The sequence below is a fragment of the Peromyscus eremicus genome, chromosome 23, assembly GCF_949786415.1.
Source record: "Peromyscus eremicus chromosome 23, PerEre_H2_v1, whole genome shotgun sequence".
NCBI lineage: Eukaryota > Metazoa > Chordata > Mammalia > Rodentia > Cricetidae > Peromyscus > Peromyscus eremicus.
This window is the reverse complement of record NC_081438.1, coordinates 25778982-25800812: the sequence shown is the minus strand read 5'-3', so window position 1 is coordinate 25800812 and position 21831 is coordinate 25778982. Positions and strand designations below refer to the sequence as shown.

The 21831-nt window shown below is 46.2% G+C and overlaps 1 pseudogene; it reads right to left on the bottom strand.

The window, feature by feature from the left end:
• Positions 1–2121: 2121 nt before the first annotated feature.
• Positions 2122–2896, bottom strand: LOC131898116 (gap junction gamma-3 protein-like; annotated as a pseudogene).
• Positions 2897–21831: the final 18935 nt, after the last annotated feature.

The window sequence follows — 21831 nt, the reverse complement described above, 5'->3', positions numbered from 1 at the left end:
CAGCATGCATGGCTGGTGGACTATCCACAGCTGAGGAAATGTTAGCAGTTGATAGATGATGGTGGAGGAAGAGTCCATGTTCTTCAGGGATGTGGCATCAGGTAGGCTGACCATATTCTGTTAGGTGGCTTGACACCCATGCACATTTGAGTAGCACTGATTTTGTACTCAGTGAATTATAGAGAAAAAAGAGGACATGAAATCAGGATGGGGACATGATGGGGGATCCAGGAAGAGTTAGATAGGGATGTGAGGGTAGACATGATCAAAATACACCGAATACATGTATGAAAGTATCAAAGAATAAATAATTTTAAAAGAATACTACTCAGAAAAAAATGAAAGACAACCATGGAATGGAAGAGAATATTTTGAAATGACTCATCTGATAATTATCTAATAATCATGTTATATAAAAAGTTCTTACAATGCAAAACAAAAAAAAAACTGATTTTAATTGGCAAAGAAGAATTTGGTCTTTTCTACAAAGATATACAAGTGACCAATAAGCATGTTGCATGATTCCATCTCTATAAAATCCCAGACTAGGATAACCCATTAAAACAGAAAATGGTTGCTTACATTTAGTGGAAAGACAAGAGAGATAAGGAGTTAAAAGTAATAGCTAATTGATGCAAGAGTTTTTGTTTTGTTTTCTGAGATTTTATTATTTTATTTATTATCATGTGTGTGTGTGTGTGTGTGTGTGTGTGTGTGTGTGTGTGTGTGCTGTGGCACATATGTGGAGGTCAGAGGACATCTTGTGGGAGTTGGTTTTCTCCCTTCTCCATGTGGGTTCTGGAGATGGATTTCAGATCATGAGGCTTGGTGGCAAGCACCTTTACCCACTGTACCGTCTCACCAGCCATCTCACTGGATGCGTGGAAGAAGATCCAGTTGCTAGGTTTTCTGCAAGCAAGCCAGGTAACTTTAGAACTCTGTAAAGGAGAAATGAAGCAGAAGCTGAGGACTCTGCCCAATGGCAGTACATGCACTAGTATGCTCATGGTGGTCTACTGGGAGTCACACAACTGATAGGGACAGGTGTTGGGAGATGTTTGCGGGGTAGTAATCAAAGCACATCTGACTCAGCCAGGAGTGATGGCTTGTGACTTTAATCCCAGCACTTGAGAGGCAGAGGCAGGTAGATCTCTGTGAGTTCAAAGCCAGCCTGGTCTACATAGCAAGTTCCAGGCCAGCCAGGGCTACCTATTTCATATACATAAATGAACACCTTCTCCACCACGAGGGACTGTACCCCAAACTGTTAACCAAAGTAAACACTTCCTCCCTTTAAAAAAATACATTTGGGGGCTGGAGAGATGGCTCAGTGGTTAAGAATGTGTACTATTCTTGCAAAGAACCCTAGTTTGCTTCCAAGCACCCACATCAGGAGGATCACAACTGCTTGTAACTCCAGCTCCAAGGAATCTACCACTCTCTTCTGGCCTCCACAGGCACCTCCATTCATGTGTACAAACCCACACTGACATACACACACACACACACACACATACACACACACACACACACACACACACACACACACGCAATTTAAAATTAAAAGTAAATCTTTTTTTAGAGTGCATCTGCTTTGAGAGTGGTTATCTAGTTTGTAACATGGGGAGCTGTGTAGCTGGAGAATTTCTCTCCAGCTCCCACCACCAAGTCCCGCCAGTCCCAGAGCCCACTTATAAAATAAACACATAAACTCTTACATTATTTAAACTGCTTGGCCATTAGCTCAGGCCTGTCACTGTCTAGCTCTTACTCTTATATTTAGCCCATTTCTATTAATCTTTACTTTGCCACATGGCTCGTGGCTTACCGGGACCTTCCCACGCGGCTTGTCATGGTGGCGGCTGGCAGTGTCTCTCCCACTCAGCCTTCCACTTCCCAGAATTCTTCTCCTTGTCCCGCCTATACTTCCTGCCTAGCCAATGGCCAATCAGTGATTTATTTACTGACCAATCAGCAACATACTTGACATACAGACCATCCCACAGCAGAGCTGTACGCCCCAGAGGATAAGGGACCTACCCTGGGTGAAGGTCGCCAACACAGAGACATCAGAGGCAGGGACAGATGACTGTCAGTATCAGTAGGGTCCTCACCTGCTTCTCAAAATGGCTCTTTTGTCTCCACCACCAACAAGTCATCAGCTGGGTCCTTGCATCTTACGGAGCTCTTTGAGGTTCGCAAGTTCTTTAAAAAGGAAAGTTTGTGCTTGTACATCCTCCAAAACCTCCCTAAACCCAAAAGCATAAGCTCCAAGGAAGTGAACAAGAGACAGGCCCCACTGATTCCAAACATGGTATTGAGGAGAATGGTCTTCTCCGAGGGGTGGGACTGGAAACAGGTTGTGCTGCCGATGCAAGGATCCTCACGACATATAAAAGTGCTGGGCATCTTGAAGCCATACAGGTGGTACTGAACTCCCAAGGCTGCTCCCTCAAGGACCAGCCTCGCCCCAAGCTGTGCCACATAGGCCCAGAGAAGCTTGAGGCTTCCAGCCCGAGACACCCTTGCTATGGTCCCCCTTGCAAATCCGTGTCTCTTGTTCCTTATTTTCTTTTTCTGGTTCCTCCCAGTATCCAATCACATGATACAGAGTGAAACCCATGTAAACGACACTGGGTACAGCCATCAGGATGACTTGGAAGGCCCAGAAGCGCAATGGAGAAAGGGGGCGGAAGATGTCATAGCAAGTGGTCTTGCAGCCTGGCTGCCCTAAATGACACATGAATTCATTCTCTTCATCACCGAAGACCCCAGGTCCACTGGAAACCAGAAGCAGGAGGCGGAATCCCATGAGCACCAGAAGTAGGAAGCGCCCCACGGGGGTGGAATGCTGGCTCTCCTTAGCCAACAGCTGCCTCAGGAACTTGCCACACATTCTGCCACTGAGCAGAGAACAATTATCAGTGAAGGTGTCCCACTCACTGCCCTTTAGAGGAGGCTTCAGCCTGTTTTGTTCACCTACTAACCCAAGGATCTGCAAAGCAAGATCTGCTCCTCTCAAAGTTGATCAAACACCATATAGTCTGTTTTGCATGCCTATAAGACAATACCTGAGGTAAGTGCTTTTATAAACATAAAAAAGGTTAGTTAGCTCACAGTTGTGGAGGTTTGAACTCCAAATAGCATAGCACAGATTGGTGAAGGTCACTCACTGAAAGAATGTGTCGTGTCTTGGATGGCAATGAGGAGGAGGGCATGTTGGAGCAAAAAGTTTCAATGTAAGGAGTGGGGAAGATGGACAGAATCCCATGATCCCTTTCAAGAGTACATTTTCATGGATTGGGGGTGGAGGGCTCAATCAGTAAAGTGTCGCACAAGCATGAAAAACTGAGCTCAATCCTCAGAACCCATGTAAAAATTTGGAGTGTAGTGGTGTGCACTTGAAACCTCACTGCTGGGGAGGCAGAGACAGGAGGATCCTAGCCAATTGGAGAGCCTCCAACCAGCAAGAGATCCTATCTCAAACACAAGGTGGATGACTTCCAGAGAATGACACGTCACTGAGCTCCAGTACACACACACACACACACACACACACACACACACACACACACACACACGCACACACACACTGAGGGCCGTGGGAGTATACAGCAGGTGACAACTGATGTTTGACAAGTCAACCCACCAGACGTATACCTCCCTGATGGGGAGCCCCACCTGGCAAAGCCGTGGGGTCACTGACTGTGGAAACTGGTTGTTTTCTGTCTGTAACTTTCTCAGGTGCCACCATCAGACCTCCCTGTAAGAACAGCTGTGGGGTGCTTACGACAGCCCTTTGGTGGTGTGTTTTACATCTCCAGGCACCCATTTAGCTGTGGATTTCTGTTTAAGCTGTATATACATTTTGCAAAGACCTTAGAACAAGTCCAATACAGACTAGCTGCCCCTACAGAATATACACAAAGACTAATTCCTAGTGTTGTCTATTGCTAAATCAAGGCCAGGATGTTTACATCAAGACACAGTCCTTGCAGTAGCTCCCTTTCTGTAGGTACCCTGACCACTCAAGATTCAGTCAATTGTTTATTAGCTGTGTAGAGCTGTGTGAGAGCTTGTGGCTGCATCCCTGCTGAGCTACTCCTGGCCTGGCTCCAGAGAGTAGCACCTAGCCCTAATCCATCTTTCCTTTAACTGATACCTTTCGTTTGTCCTATGTGAACCTTGTTTCAGAGTCTCCCAAGGATACAAAGGCCTCTGCAAAACTTGGTTCAGGAAACCAGGCAAATTGCGGTACCCGGTAAATCGTGGAATTTGCACTTGGCATTGTATTGTTGGGAGCTCCTTTCAGGTTGTTTTGAGCACATGGAAATCAATTGGCTAAACTGTAAATATCAAGAATAATGAAAATGCCCTGGGTGAAGGGAAAGGGGTCAGTCCCTAGAGCCTTGAGTCCAGAGAGGCTGGATCCCCCTGCAGCCTCAACGGCTAAATTCATTCTTAAGATGCCTCTGAGCCTTCTTTCCACTGAACTCACACACCCGTGCTGTGACACTTCTTGACAAGAGCTGCTGCAGAATGTGAGTGAAGTGTTTGTACGTGTGTGTGTGTGTGTGTGTGTGTGTGTGTGTGTGTGTGCTGGGTGAGAGATGAAGAAGAATAACCATGAGAGAAGTGTGAGGAAATGAATGAGTGAAAGAATGAATGAGTAAGTGTGATAGACAGACTAAAACTTGTTCCTAATTACCCTCAGATAAAAGTTTCCTACCCCTCCCTACTCTGAGGCATTCCTTTCATTACCCTGAGCGGATCGTGGGGGCTGGTCTCTCATGGTCCACTACACACACACACACACACACACACACACACACACACACACACACACCACTCACAGGCCAACCTGATCTAAACAATCCCTCATTGAAACTCCCTTCCTAGTTTGTGTCAGGTTGACAGACTTATCACCACAGATGGCTGGAAGGTAGCTCAGTGATTAAGAGTATTGTTGCTCTTGCAGAAGACCCTGGATCAGTTCCCAGCACCCATAATGGTGGCTCTCAACCATCTGTAACTACAGTTCCAGCAGATCCAGTGTCTTCTTCTGGCCTCCATGGTTACATGCATGGGGTACACATACATACATGCATGCAAAACACTCACACACATAAAATAAATCATTTTTTAATTTAAAACAACCACAACATGTTGGATTAGGGAGCTAGAAAGCAATGTGATGAACAGAGTTAATGTCAAGATTTACTCTAATCTAATGTTCTTTATACCTTACCATCTTGGGAACAAGAATTTGCCATAATTAAATGCTATAGGGTTTGGGGCAAAGCCAAAATGAGGATAAAAATTCAAATTCCTAACCTCTGTTCTTTAAATGTTTATCTCCCCATGATGAGGGGTAACCATTTTTGAGGATAAATTTCAGAAGTTTCTCAGTTCTCTGTCCATAATACCAAGTTTGCCATCTTTATCTCTGCCCTAATGGGAACCTTCTTCAGTGCCCAGAAGCTGCTTCCAACCATTGCCATTCCCAACCATCTTCCCTTTCTCATTCCCTAATGATCATGATGGTCATGTGCTATGATCTAACTGTTGCCACCCTCCCCAAGTCAGATGCTGAAACCTAGTGAGGAGTCAATGGTAGAGCACCACCTAGAATCCCCCAGTGAGGAGCTGGGGTGTGGCTCGATGGTAGAGCACCTGCCTAGAATCCCCCAGTGAGGAGCTGGGGTGTGGCTCGATGGTAGAGCCCCTGCCTAGAATCCCCCAGTGAGGGGCTGGGGTGTGGGTCAGTGATAGAGCACCTGCCTAGAATCCCCCAGTGAGGGGCTGGGGTGTGGGTCAGTGATAGAGCACCACCTAGAATCCCCCAGTGAGGGGCTGGGGTGTGGGTCAGTGATAGAGCACCACCTAGAATCCCCCAGTGAGGGGCTGGGGTGTGGGTCAGTGATAGAGCACCACCTAGAATCCCCCAGTGAGGGGCTGGGGTATTGCTCAGTGGTAGAGCACCAGCCAGAATCATCCAGTGGGATACTGGAGGTACACGCCCAGCATGCAAAAAGCCCTAGATGCAACCTCAGAACCTAAAAAAGAAAAGAAAAGAAAAAGAAGCAAGGCCTTTAAGTCATGAATGGGGTTATAAAGGAGATTTGAGGGAGCCCTTCAGCCCCTTCCGTCAATTGATGACACAGAGACATCACCATCCATGAGGAAAAGGCCTACACACCAGACACTTTATCTGCTAGTGCCTGCCTCTTGGACTTCCAGCCTTCAGAACTTGGAAAAAATACAATTCTGTGGATTACAAATTACTCCTTTGAAGATATTTTATAGCAGTTTTATTATACTAAGATGTTATGCAGACCCCCTAGAAAGCTCCACAGATGGTACTTTATCTTTTTTCCCTTGTTTAAGAATTTTATAGATGAGTACTGTATTTACATCACTTCCTCCAACTCCTTCCTACTTTACCCATGTCCCTCAACTCCTTCTCAAAGTAATGGTCTCTATTTTGTTAATTGCTATTGCCACACACACACACACACACACACACACACACACACACACACACACAAAACCTGTTGAGTCCCTGTATTATTACTTTTATGTATGTATGTCTAGAGATGGCCATTTGGGATTAGATAGCCTATAAAGCACTTGCCCCTGGAGAAAACTAATTCTCCTTCTTTTAAAAGCCATTAATTGCCTGTAACTCTATCCAGGAATGGGGCCTCATGGGATTTCCCCCTTCCACAGTGGCATGTAACCTGGTGTTGTCACATTTCAGGTCTAGTTCAGGCAACCATATTGTTGGCCTTTCATGGGTGCATTAGATGTCCTGGTCCTCTGACTCTTCTAATCTTTCTGCCCCTGTCTTGTGAAGTGTTCCCTGAGCCTTAGGTGTAGGGTTGTATTGTGGATGTATCAACTGAACCCGGGCACCCTACAGTCAGTGACTCTCTGCATTTTGACCGGTTGTAGCTTTCTATACAGTCTCCATGTGCCGCAAACAGGAGTTTCTTTGGTGAAAGGCGAGAGATACGCTTAGTTGTAGGTATGGAGATAAATATTTCGTTTTCTTTCTTTCTTTCTTTCTTTTTTTTGTTTAGTTTTTCGAGACAGGGTTTCTCGGTGTAGCTTTGCGCCTTTCCTGGAACTCACTCTGTAGCCCAGGTTGGCCTCAAACTCACAGAAATCCGCCTGCCTCCTGACTGCTGGGATTAAAGGCGTGCGCCACCACCGCCAGGCTCAAGGTAAGTATTTAGAACGAAGTTAGGGTAAAGAGAACCCACTGCTGTGACTTCCCTAAACCAGTGTGATCACTAGCCACAACTGTCTCTATTGTGCGCACGCGCACTCGTGCACTCGCACATGGAGGTGGGGCATACATACCGTAGCACGCCTGTGGAGGTCAGAGGGCACGTTTGCGGAGTCGGTTCTTTCCTTCCACCTTCCCGTGGCTTCAGGGGATCAAACTCAGGTTGCCACGCTTGTGCAACAGTGTCTTTACCAGTGAGCTACCTCAACACCCTTCCTTTTTCTATCTTTTTGTTTGTTTGTTTGTTTTTTGTTTTTGTTTTTCGAGACAGGGTTTCTCTGTGTAGTTTTGCGCCTTTCCTGGAACTCGCTTTGGAGACCAGGCTGGCCTCAAACTCACAGAGATCCGCCTGGCTCTGCCTCCCAAGTGCTGGGACTAAAGGTGTGCGCCACCACCGCCCGGCCCTTTTTCTATCTTAATTTTCCTTCTCCTATCTTCAAGAAAGATGCTCCTACCCCTTGGAATACCACCATCCTTTCCAGAGCTAGCACTTCAGGCCTCTCCTTTCCCACTGCTGCGAGGATTTGATCCCCCCAGATGACCTTCCCTGGAATTCAAAACCCACTCCCTAGTTTTGAAATGGCACAGTAGGTAAAGAGCCCCTCACGAAGCATTTGGGTCTCAGTGTGGGTCGCCAGCACCGACATAAAAGCCAGGCATGGCAGCACTCTTCTGTAACCAACCCTAGGGCTGCTGGGGGGCAGAGCAGGAGGGGGAAGCGAGCAGAAACAAGCAAATTCCTGAAGTTCATTGGCCAGCCAGCCTAACCAATCAGTGAGCTCCAAGTTCAGCAAGCGCTTCTGTCTCAAAAAGTGAAATGGAGACCAATCAATGAAGAGACAAAAGTTAGTATCTGACATCCATACTCATGGGCACACACCCACGGGAAGAGTTAAAACACCAGACACACACAAAATGAAGGAAGGAATGAACTAGGGAGGGAGGGAGGGAGGGAGGGAGGGAGGGAAGGAGGGAGGGAGAGAGAGAGGAGGGTAGAAGGAGGCCAGGAGGCCTTTGGCACGAAAAAGGGAATCAGTAGGAATGCAAGGGGGCAAGAGACCGTAATGGACGGTGAATATAAGAAAAATACATGATAAATGTGTATGAAAATGTCATGATGAAATTAATTATTATGCATTATTAATGTAAGCTAATAAAACATAAGGTAAGCTAATAAATCCACCTTGAAGACAATAGGACAGATTCCGGGTAAAATCAAATTGAGATATTATATAAATTCAATACCTTGAAAAATAAAATTTAAAGGATGGAATTAATAAAGTAACAAAAAGGAATCAAATCTAAAACAAATGTGGGGTGTTTTTTTTCTTTTGAAAATCAAGACAATAATAATTAAATGTCCACTACAGTTTGAATATACTGAATCCAAATATCTAAAATCTGAAATTCTACAAAATCTGAAACTTTCTGACTTTCATGTATGTGGTGTGTGTGTGTGTGTGTGTGTGTGTGTGAGAGAGAGAGAGAGAGAGAGAGGATCTCCTCAAACTCAAGGAGAAAGGTCTTACAGGATGAGTAAGGAAAGGGGAACAGAGAGTAGATCTCACATATGGAAGCGTAATGAGGGGACAAAGGGACTAACCTAGCAGAGAGGGCAAGCATGGGGGAGGGGGAATGAGGGGAGAAATAGCAATGAATCAAAGTATGCATGAAAATACCATAATGAAGCACATTGCTTTGTATGCTAATTTTCAAAACACAAATAGGACCGAGGGTGTAGCCGGTTTGGTAGAATGCTTGCCTTGCATGCACAAGCCCCTGGGTTTTATCCACAGCACTGCATAAACCAGGTGCTGTGGTGCACACCTATAATTCCAGCACTGGGGAGATGAAGGCAGGAGGATCAGAAAAGTTCAAGATCACCCTCAGTTATATAGTGAGATTAGGGCTAGTCTAGGCTGCATGAGACTGTGCCTCAATAAATAAATAAAGTGTAAGTGAAGCAACAATCACAGACTCAAAATTGAGAAAGGAAAGGAAATCCCGGAATTCGAGCAGATTTTCAAGTACCTAAAGAGATTATTTTAAAATCCCATTTTAGATGAGAATTTTTCAAAGCATCTCACCTAATTTTGGTGATGGAGGGATGGGGTGAGGTTGTCAGGATTCCACCAGTGACTGAATCCATCCCAGAAAGTTAAGGAGCCACAGAGGAAAAGAACCCGTGAGAAGGGAGGAACCTGGCGGTGCAAGCCTTAACTCACTGCTCCCGCTTTACTCCACCCGGCCTGGAATGCATTCTAGATGCTTCTCTTCGAAGTGTGGCCCTGCAAAACCAGCATGAGCAGAGATGCAGAATCTTGGGCAATATCCCTGCCTTCCAGATCGTAGGTGAATTCAGAGCTATCACTAAGCAATCATGACTGCATCCGCTCACAGACACCTCTCTAGAGCCCAGAATAATCTCAGCCAGAAAAGCTATACTCTGCCGGTGAACTTACCAGTGCTTGGCCGGCAGCTCCAAGCAGAAGCAGCAACCAGAGAGGAAAGAAGCCAAAAGGAATCCTCACACTGGAGCCCTCAGGGTCCAGGCTCTTGGGATGGCCCTGCCTCCTGCAGCCTCCCACTCCTTCGCATTCTCTTGTTCGTTCCCGGCAGGCTCCCCGCTCCAGCGTAAAAGAATTTCAATTTAAGGACCAGGCCCTAGAGGCATGAGCCCTGGAGAATGACTCTGGTGTTCATGGTACAGGATGTATTCTCTAAGTGAACGGGGATGGGGATCTTTGAGGTCATCTGAAACAAGAGTGAAGGTTTATTATGTGCATTATATTGGTTAATTGTCTTGGGATGTTTGAGCTCACTGAGAAGCTGGCTCCGGAAGTGGAGCTGTCCTCTCCAGTCTCAGACCCAAGTGTGTTTGTCTCCCTGTCCTCCAAAGCCCTTTGTCTAGAGATGGGCTGCCTCCCAGACTCTGTGACAGGGAGGGAAGGGAACAACAGACGGCCAAAGAATAAAAGCATTATATCCTTGAGAACAGCTAGATGGAAAACGAACTGCTGGGAAATACTGCAGAAGTTACCACCGTGTATCCCATAATACAAAACTACCTAGAATCGGAGGAGAGCTGAACGTTCAGACACGGGGAGCTCAGCCATTGGAGAGAAAGCAAAATGAAGAACTCCAAATGACTGCCTCGACTTCCCCAGTCAGTTTCTGCTGGATCTTGTGAGCACCCAATCTGATGATGCTACTTCTGTCTATTATTTATTCTTTATTTTTTCTTTTTCTTTTATTTTTTTCTTTTTGAGATTTTATTTTAATTGCAACATTTCTCCCTTCTCTTCTCCCTCCAAACCCTCCCACATGCCCCTCCCCATCTCCTTCAAATTCATGGCCTTTTTTCTTCATCAACTGCTATTGCATACACGTCTGTTTTTGTGTATACATATATATTGCTAAATATAACCTGTTGAGTCCACATAATTATGGACTAGTATTATGATTTTTAGGGCTGACCACAGTTTGGCACTGAACAATGGGAATGCTCTTTCCTGGGAATGACCACCTCTCTCAGCTTCACCCAGCTGCCTGTAGTTCTTTGTGTAGGGCTGTTCTTTTACTTAGAATCTTTGCCAGAGGGACACCTTGCTCTTCCCAGGAATCTCTCTGTGGGAAACCCCAGCTGACTGCCACCCCCCAGTCATTTCCTGCTGGGTGTTTGTAAGCCCCAATTTGATGGTGTTCATCTCTGTCACCCTATCACTTTCCATTTATTCTTTTACATTGTCTTTCTATGGGCTTAATAAACTCACTCACTCAAAACCCGAAAGTGTGTCCAAAGCACCCGAAGAGTAAGTTTACCCATATAAGAGTGTTCAAAAGTCTATGCATGGGGAGGTCGTAGGCCCTAGAAGGAAACCTACTGGTGACGTTTTGCTAACCAGACATGCTGTCAGTCTGTTTAGTAATTGTTTATGTCTATGACATGGGTCTGCACCAGGTCCTCCGCATATATATTACAGCTTTCAGCTTTGTATTCTATGGGACTTCTGTGTGAGCTAATGGGTCTCTAATTCTTGTGCCTGCTCTCGGGGTGCTTTCCCTTCTGTTGGGTTGCCTTGTCCAGCTTCAGTGGGATGAGTTTTGCTTCATCTTATTGTATTTTATTTTGTCATTTTGGTTGTTATCTCTTAGAAGCCTGTTCTTTTTTAATGAGACAGAAAGGGAGTGAATCAAAGGAGGGAGGTGGGGAGGAGCACAGGGAGGGAAACTATAATCAGGATGCATGGTATGAGAAAAGAATCTATTTTCTTTTTTGCTTGGCTGTTTGTTTTGTTTTGTTTTGTTTTGTTTTGTTTCTTTGTTTTTTTCAAGACAAGTTTTCTCTGTGTAGCCTGGCTGTCCTGGATCTCACTCTGTAGCCCAGGCTTGCTTCAAACTCACAGAGATCTGCCTGCCTCTGTCTCCCAAGTGCTGGGATTAAAGGCGTGCATCACTACTGCCTGGCAAGCATCTATTTTCAATAAAAGGAAAAAAATAGTTGCTTGTGTTTATACCCACAGAGTAGTGTTACCCTAGGTCAGAGAATTTTCTTTTTGCTGTGAAAGATGATTACATAGAGTCTCGTGACTATTCAAAGTGCCCAGAGAAGTGAGTTTTGAGTGCTCAGCCCTAAGTAGGCATCTATATTGTCTCCTCCAAACCCCAGGGAACTCCTCAGAAGAGGGGAAGAAAGATTGTAGGAGTCAGAGGATAGAGAGGAACACTAAGAAATGCTGTCTGCCAGACATGACATGGCAATCATGAACTCAGGGTTACCTGCTCAAGGCTTACACACACACACACACACACACACACACACACACACGAGAGAGAGAGAGAGAGAGAGAGAGAGAGAGAGAGAGAGAGAGAGAGAGGTGAAAAGTACCAAAGGGACTAACTAGGAAGAGGAAGGCAGAAGAAGGAGATGGGGAGGGCCAGATAATACAGAATAAATACAATCATAACTCAATGTGTGCAAGTATGAGATGGTCAAAAAAATTAGAAAGGGAGGCTGGAGACAAGGCTCAGGGTTGGTTAAGAGCACTGGCTGCGAGCCGGGCGGTGGTGGCGCACGCCTTTAATCCCAGCACTCGGGAGGCAGAGCCAGGCGGATCTCTGTGAGTTTGAGGCCAGCCTGGGCTACAGAGTGAGCTCCAGGACAGGCACCAAAACTACACAGAGAAACCCTGTCTCGAAGAAGAAAGAGAGAAAAAAGAGCACTGACTGCTCTTGCTGCAGACCCAGGTTCAGTTCCCTACACCCATATGGCAGCTCACAACCATCCATATAACTCCAGTTCCAGGGGATCCAATGCCCTTTCAGACTGTCCCACACACTAGACATGCATGTGGTGCACATACATACATGCAGGCAAAACACTCACCCACATAAAATAAATAAATCTTAAAAAAAATTAAAGAGTGGTGTGTGTGTGTGTGTGTGTGTGTGTGTGTGTGTGTGTGTGTACGCACATACCTTCCTCAGGTAGTTCTCATCCCAGAATTCATGTGACTTGTCAATGTCCTCTTGGCTAGAAGAAATATTGCAACTCTTAAAGCACCATGGGAATCCACTCAGTGCCCTCTCAGCAGCTCAGAAAGCCCCAGTGAGAGCTTTCTGCTCCACACCCATTCCTTCCTGCATCACTGCAGCCAGGGTCCCTGCAGAGATGCAGCTGAGAAAGGGGAAGAGCAACACTGGGCATGCAGAGAGGCTTAATCCTGAACTTCTTTTGTGGGGAAGAGAATAAACACATCTGGTTTTATGCCATTAAAATGTCTGCTTGGTTATTAGTAGTCTAAGGCAATTCTTAACCAACCTACCTCTACAAACTACAAATATTGGGGAGGTATGGACTCGAATGTTCATGGGTGCATAGATGCATGTGTGTGCTTGCATGTAGAGGTTAGAGGTCAACTTCAGCTGTCATTCCTCAGGAGTTATCCACCTTGTTTTTTGAGACAGGCTCTCTTTCTGGCCTGTAATTCACCACGTAGGCTAGCCTGGCTGGCCTACAAGCCCTAAGAATCTGCATATCTCTGTCTCCCCAATTCTGGAATCACAAATACACCCCACCATGTCCAGGGTATTTTTTTTTAATACTTATTTATTTTAGTCGGGCAGTGGTGGTACATTTTTTTTTTTTTTTTTTTTTTTTTTTTTTTTGGTTTTTTCGAGACAGGGTTTCTCTGTGTAGCTTTGCGCCTCTCCTGGAACTTACTTGGTAGCCCAGGCTGGCCTCGAACTCACAGAGATCCGCCTGGCTCTGCCTCCCGAGTGCCGGGATTAAAGGCGTGAGCCACCACCACCCGGCAGCACACGTCTTTAATCTCAGCACTCAGGAGGCAGAGGCAAATGGATCTCTCTGAGTTCAAGGCCAGCCTGGTCTACAGATCAAGTTCTAGGACAGCTGGGCTACCCAAAGAAACCCTGTCTTGAAATACCAAAAAAAAAATAAAAAATAAAAAATAATTCTATTTTTTAATTGAAAGAAATTCATAAAATATATCTTGATCACACATTTTTCCTCCCCCCAACTCCTCTCAGAGACTCCCTACCCACCCAACTCCATGCCCTTTCTCTCTCTTTATTTTTTTTATATACATTGGTGTTTGACCTGCATGTCTTTGTGAGAGAGTCGAATCCACTGGATCTTGAGTTATAGACACTTGTGAGATGCCATGTGGGTGCTGGGAATTGAACCTAGATCCTGTCTGGAAGAGCAACCAGTGCTCTTAACCGCTGAACCATCTCTCCAGCCTCTCTTTTCCCTCTCTTTAAAAAACAAACAAAAACAAAAAATAAAAACACACACAACACACATACAATAATAGTAATAATAATAATAATAATAATAATAATAATAATAATAATAATCACGTAAACCAAAATTCACAAGCAAAAGACCAAGGGGACAAAAAAAAATACCCAAACAAAACAATATGAGACAAAGTCTACAAAAATACCATTGAGTTCATTTTATGCTGGCCGTCTACTTCTGCGTATGGGGCCTGCTCTGAACTGGGGTTAACATGCTCAGTGAAACACCATTGAAGAAAACTAATTTTTCCTTTGCCAGTGAGTATCAGTTGCAGATAGTTAAGGGTTGGGAGCCCTTGTTCACTTTCCCCTCTCAGGGCTGGGACCCCAGCTGGCTTGAACCTGTGCAGGCTCCACACCCAGGTTGGGGGTGTTGCTTGCTTGTTTGTTTGTTTGTTTGTTTGTTTGATGTGAGTTCTGGAGCTCAAATCCTAGTACTCACGCTTGCAAGGCAAGCCTTCTACTGATTGAGCCCCCTTCCCAGGCCCTTTTTGTTTTGTTTGCTTGTTTGTCTTTGTACAGTTCTAGCCAAAAAAACTGATCCTCCTGCCTCCACCTCCCAAGTACTGGGATTACAGCCCTGTGCCACCACACCTGGCTCAAAAATATTTTTAAATCATAAATATTTTCCTAAATCTAGTGAGACTATATTGTAACATACATGCAAAATAAATAAGTAGATAGTCAATTTTTAATGCAAATTGGTCTGGTCCTTTGATGAACACTTGAGAACTATCTACCAATCATTAGCTTTAATTATGCTCCTCTTGCTAAGCCAGCCATTGAGAGACAGATGCCCTGAGAAGTAACGTGATTGCACTACATTCTCTCCATGGTACATGCATACATGTGCGTATATGTGAATGAGCAGCAGGTGTGTGAGCTTGGCATTGGCATTTCATGTCATTTTTTTATCTTCTGTCACTCACTCTTTTCTTTGAATGTCCACAGACTGAGAAGTGTAAATTGTAGTCTGATTTTGTGACTGTGTTCCTATTCATTTCTCCATCTCCTGTGGGGGTTTTTTTTCTATAATGAGATAATGTTAGTGAATTTGGTGTAGACATAAATCTTGATGACTGTAAATTGCACAACATTATGGAAGTAGAGAACTGACCACTGAAGGTTGTTCTCTGACCTCCACACGCATGCCATGGCACCTGTGTACCCACATACATACACACACAAAGATGAACGGATGAATGAATGAATAGAAGAAAGCTCAAGTCAAATGTGTTCTTTCTCATGATCCCAGAATTTGGGGAGTAGAGGTAGGAGAAGATCAAAAACAGAAGGAGGAGGAGAAGGGGAAGGGAGAGGAGGGGAAAATAGGGAAGGAGGGAAGGGAAAAGAAAGTACAAGGAAGGGAGAGAGGGAGAAAGGAAGGAGGGGGTCAGAGGAGCAGGCTGGCTAAGGTGTACTTACCAGCTACCTTCCTAAACAGTCACAAATATGACCTCATTTGACCCTCATTCCAAGCCTAGGAAGTGGACTTTAATACCACCCTTGGGTTATAGGAAACTAAGATATGAAGGGGTTAAAACTGACCTGGAGAGGTCACTGAAACAGTGACTGGAAGAGGCCAAATGGAAAGAAATGAAGAGTCAAGAATCCTATTTTCCCCATTTGCTAAACCACTTCTTAGGAAGGATCCACTGAGTCAAGTACACCTCACCTCTGCTCATGGTAAGCAAGCACTTGGAAACTAAGAGGGGTGACCCCGCCATTTGGGGTTACACAGATAGTCCAGCCAGAGAGTTAAAAATGTCTGCACTGGGGGTGGGAAGTGGGGAGATGACCAGGACCCAGGCAATAAGAACATTTCTCAAGGGTGCAGGAATTTCCCCCTGATTCCTCAATGGCTCTATTTATAAATGCCCACAGCCCAGGTCAGTGTGGGTCTCAGGAGAGGAGGCTGCAGTTGGCCCCGAAGGCTGGAGGGAGAGATGTTCCGCCTATTTATTTCTAAGCTGCTGTCGAGACCTTAAAACACCAAGACAAACTTCTCTTTCATAATAACTTTCTTAGGCTCGGTGCCAGGAAGCTCTCACTGCACTGCTTTATGCCACCAACAATGTCCCTGCTGTCCTCTCTCTTCCCACCAGATGAGACCAGCCTCCACCCACAGCCAGATGTTAGTGATGTGTGCCAAGACCTGGAGTAGCTGGGTACTCAGGGAGCAGGCATCACCCAAGGGTAAGCAGTAGAAAGAAGCAGCCTAGAATGGTGATTCTCAACCCATGGGTCACAACCCCTTTAAGGTACACCATCCCTTTCACAGGAGTTGCCTAAGACTATAAAAAAAACACAGATATTTACATTCCAGTTCATAGTAGTAGAAAACAAGATTACAGTTATGAAGTGGCAACAAAAATAATTGTATAGTTGCGGGGGGCGGGGGGGCATTGTAAGGAACTGTATTAAAGGGTCACAGCATTAGGAATGTTGAGAACTACTGGCCTAGAACCTCTATACACACACACACACACACACACACACACACACACAATAGAAGGAGGGATCTTTCCTCTCTCCGTCCCTTTCTTTTTCACACCAGGTCTTAGGAAGAGTGAGAGATACATGGAGGAAGAGGTGTTCAGGGCCGGTCAGCAAAAGCTAAGTGGCAGAACATGCAGAACTAGATACAACTTAACAAGCCTAGCCCTAGAAAACATTCTGGCTAGGCCTGGTCCTATCATCACACAGAAATCTGGAAATTATTAGATTAAACAAAATAGCCCAAATTCACAAAGACAAACATGGTGTGTTCTCTCCAATATTTGGATCTTTGTATGTGTGTATTTATGTGGATGCTAGTGTTGGTATAGTTCATGAAACTAGAAAGGAAACCACAAGAGTGGAAAAAGAAGTTTTGAGAAGAGAAGAGTGAGGTGAAATAACGCACGTGACCTGAAAGGGCAAAGGGAACCACTGGGCATGGGAGGGGTCAAGGAGTGGAGAGACAGAGTGGAGAGGGAGAAGGATCGACGGAAGCAAATTATGTGATAAAATGTCATAATGAACCATATTGCTTTATATGCTTATATCAAAAAATTAAGAAGCTAGGGAAATGCCTCCGTTGGTAAAGTGCTTGCCATGCAAGTTTGAGGACCTGAGTTCAGATCCCCCACCCCTCCACAAAAAGCTAAGCATGGCAGTGAACACCTATAGTCCCAGCACCAAGGAGGAAAACACAGGAGGATTCCTGGGGTTCACTCACCAGTCAGACTAGCCACGAAGTGGGGTCAGTGAGAGAGACCTTGTCTCAAAAAATAAGATGGAAAGGGACTGTTATCAACCTCTGACCTACAAATACACACACACACACACACACACAAACACACACACACACACACACACGCACACACACACGCACACACACACTCTAAGTAAGCAGGGCTGAGGCTGAGGAGATGGCTCAGAGGTTAAGAGTGTTTATTGTGTGAGCATGAGGACTTGAGTCTGAATCCCCAGCACCCACAGGAAAAACTAAGAGTGATTATGCATTTTTGTCGCCTCAACACTGTCTGTAGCTTCAACACCCACTGGGTGGGTGGAGAGAAAAAGATCTGGGCCTGCTGACCTGGCTTCAGGTTCAGTGAGAAACCCTGTCTCAGGGAAATGTGGCAGGGAGTGATAAGGCAGGGCACCCAACAGCCTCCTCTGACCTCTGCACACATACACAGGCATGAGCACCTGCACATGTGTGCACCTACACAACACACACACACACACACACACACACACACACACTCCTGCCTCTACTTCCCCAACATGCACAACCATACCCAGTTCTGTACAGTACAGATGTGGGAGACGGTACCCAGGGCCAAGCACTCTACCAACTGAGCCATATCCCCAGCTCCAGTAATTTTACAAATGTTTAAGGGGAAAAGCCATAATTTTTAAAGCCTGCCGGATTTCAAACTCTGCTGCAACTGGAGCCGGGGAGAACTGGGCTAGAAAGCAGTGAAGGGATGTCAGGTTCCTTCCCCGCCTCAGTTCCAACCAAATCCCTTGGAGGCTAAAAGGTGGGTTTAAGGGTGGATGCCGCAGGAATAGTAAAGTTTGTCTAATAAAGCCGCACCAGAGATCCAAGAGGAATCCAGGGTTCAGGCTCTGCTCTTCCCACACTGAGCAGAGCCCAGTGTGGAAGCCTTGGAACCCCAGGACCAAACACCTCTATGACACGTTTTTGGACAGACAACTGGGGATCCAGCAAAGCCTGGTGGTGTAGGCCTTTAACCCAGCTGCTGGTGCAGGGGGTCAGGGGGAGTGCAAGCTGGAGACTAGCCTGAGCTACATAAGCCTCAAAATAAAAAGGAGATGAGGAGGAAAAGGAAAAGAAGGTACAAGAGGAAGGTGGTGGGGAAGAGGGGGGGGGAAGTCAAAGAAGGAGAAGGGGAGAAGAGGGGAGAGAGGGGAAAAGGGGAACCGAGGTGATAAAGAGGAGGAAGGGAGGGGAGGAGAAAGAGGTTAGGGATGTAACTCAGTGACAGAGGGCGCCTGCCTTGATTGTTCCATCTGAACGGCCGGGCTTGGAAAAGTTCTGCAATCATCTAAGGTTATTCTCCAAAATGTAAAGTCAGGAAGAATAAATCCAGACAAAAGTACGTCCCTGCACCACCCGCACGTCCGCATAGAGGCCTTTGCCTGCTGGCGGGTGCATCCTGAGAGCATCAGTTGAGGTAAATTACACCGCAGTGTTCTTGCTCTCGGGCCCTGAGAGTTGTCCAGGTCCCGGCCAGGATATGGCGCCACCTAGCGACCACTTGGAGCAGTTACAGTGGAATTTAATTTTGTGCTCCTTCCCTAGCGGTTATAGCAAGCCCACAGCCAAGGCCACATTGTCTTTAATTATTTCTGAAATTTCTCCCTTCGCTTAAATGTGCGGGGTTGGGGGGTTGGGTGGAGGAGGGGAGGCGCTGACCAACCCTAATCCCACCGTTCCATCACAGGTGAGTTGGTTGGCTCAAGTCAAAGCTTTTTCCACCCTCAAGAACCCCAATGCCTGCAGAAGGTGAGCAATGGGGGCACAGGATCGTCCCCTAGTGTGGGTGCTTCTCAGGGTCCGGAATTACGAACCAGTAAATTAACCTGCTACTGTTTGCAGAACACCTCAGAGACAGGAGACAGGGTGAGAAAGAAAGACCTACAGACTGAGACATCTGCTGCAACACGTGCGTCTTTCTTGGCCAAAGTTCCCTTAGGCCCCTAAAGTTCTAACAATGTCTCTCTGAGGCCAGATGAACACTGGAAAGATTTATGTTGTAGTCTAGAAATATCGGTCTTGGTGAGATCATGTGCTTGCAGACAGCAGTAAGGACACCGGCTCTTTTTGCAAAGGGAGTCAGCATCTTGTCCCCTGGGAAAACTCCACTGCAAACGGTTCTCTGAGAAATGACCTGGATGAAGAATAGACAGGGTCTTGCATTCATGTGTGGGTGTGAATGTGTGGGTGTGAATGTGTGGGTGTGAATGTGTGGGTGTGGTGTTATGAGTGTATACGCTCGTGTGTGCAGGTGTGATCACCCATGCAGGCATTTGTGGAAGCCTGAGGTCAACTTCAGACTGTCTTCCTCAGTCACTGCTCCACCTTATAGCCTGTTTTGTTGGGAGCAACAGGGTCTTACTGTGCAGCCCTGGCTGGCCTATCACTTGCTATGTAGGGTAGGCTGGCCTCAAACTCAGAGATCTGCCTGCCTCTACCTCCCAGTGCCAGCTTAAAGGTATGTGCCACCACGCCTGGCTCCTTGCTTGTTTTTAAGCCAAGGCCTGTCATTGAACCAGGAGCTGGCCAGCTAACCTGGCTGCTTACAAAGCCTCCAACAGCCCCTACCCACCCATTCCCATGGTGGTCCTGACTCTGACCCCTAGTGCTGGATCACAGGTGTGCACAGCCACACCCAACTTTATATGGGTGCTGGGAATCTGAACTCAGGTTCCCAAGTACTACCCACTGAGCCATCCCTCCAGCCCCAGGTGCTGCATTCTTGACACAGCCAGCAAAAACATTCAGGGAGCATATGACTACGGCAAACTGCCTCCTCCTCACATGTCCACTCTTGAGCTGGATGGATCCTTTATCTACATGGGTGGAGGAGGGGATGGCAAGTCGATTGCTCCCATTGATTGAAGCAGGGTTGCATCAGAATGCTACCAAAGCTTTGATGACTCTTTTCAGTGGTCCACAGTTAAGTTCTGCAGGGGACACACTCGCCAACACCAACCTCCAACTCTGTTCCCATGTATGAGGTGTGGTAGAAGGCTTCTGAGCTGAGATTTACAGAGGAGATCTCAGTGTGATCTCCAAGGAACAGGATGAAGCTTGCTCCTTGCTGACCCTGGAGAGCTGTGGGTGGCCCATTAGGTGACTAAGTCTAAGCAGTGTGGTTTGTTCTGCTTCTGAAGCGCCTTAGCCAAGGTTGGAGAGTAGGAAGGATGGGTTCTCTCCCAGCTTAGCTGCAGAGCGGGTGGGCATGTGGGCCCGGAAAGATGCATAAAAGCATAGACTGTCATCTGGGGAGACAGCTGCCACTAAAGTGCTTGCTATGTAGATATTAGGACCCAAATTCAAGCAAGCAGCACATATGTGTAATCCCAGGACTGGGGAGGCTGAGACAGGGAGATACCTGGGCTTGCTGGCTAGCCAGTCAAGACAAACCTGTGAGGTTCAGGTTCAGTGAGAGATCCTGTCTCAATATAAAGTGGGGAGTAACTGAGGCAGACACAAGACATCAGCTCTGGCCCCCACACAAATGCATATGCGCATGCACAACACACACACACACACACACACACACACACACACACACACACACACACACACACACAGAGCATGCAGTCCCCAGCAGCCCAGACGTGGTAACCCAGACATCGTCCTGAAATAAACAGCCATGCAGGCAAGCTGGTGAAAGCAAACAGTAAAGGAACAACACTTGCCACATCCATAAAGGTCAATAGCCAAAAAAAAAAAAAAAAAAAAAAGCAAGTTTCACGGTGCGTGTGGTATCCATTGGTGGGGAGGAAATAGTGTTCGCTTGTCTTCAGCCCCAGCCCTGGATTCTAAGGCACGCAGCACCAAAGTTTGCTTTATTGGTCATGGATAAGGAAAAAGAAAATTTCTCAAAAGGAAAAAATAAATAAATAAATGGTGGAGGCCACTGCTGGCAAAGACTACCCTGAAAAAAAAAACAAAAAACAAAAAACAGACCACCCTGAAAAGAGCTGCAGGTGTGAGGCTTTTAAAGGGATTTGTCTTAGACAGGAGGGTGGCAAGGTAGTTAGGAATTCCGGGATAGTTAGGAATTCCCTCCCTCTCTTCCTCCCTCCCCTGTGGCAGCGTTCCCGCTGGCTGCACCGGGCCTGGCTCCAGAGAGCAGCACCTAGCCCTAATCCGTCTTTTGTTTAGCAGACACCTTTTGTTTCCCTCTCTGTGAATCTTGTCTCTGTGTAAACAAGGGTACAAAGGATATTTGGTGGCTTTCTCGCCTTCATAGCAAAGCTAATGGGAGACTATATTGTTCAACCATGTGACTTACAAAAATTAGTGGTCTTTAAAGTCAACGAAGGGGCTGGGATGTAGTTCAGTTGGCAGAGTGTTTGCCTAGCATGCGCAAAGGTTCCATCCCCAGCACCACATAAAGCAAGTGTAGTGTCTCATGCCTGTAATCCCAGGGCTTGGGATGTAGAAGCATTAGAATCATTGTCAACCACGA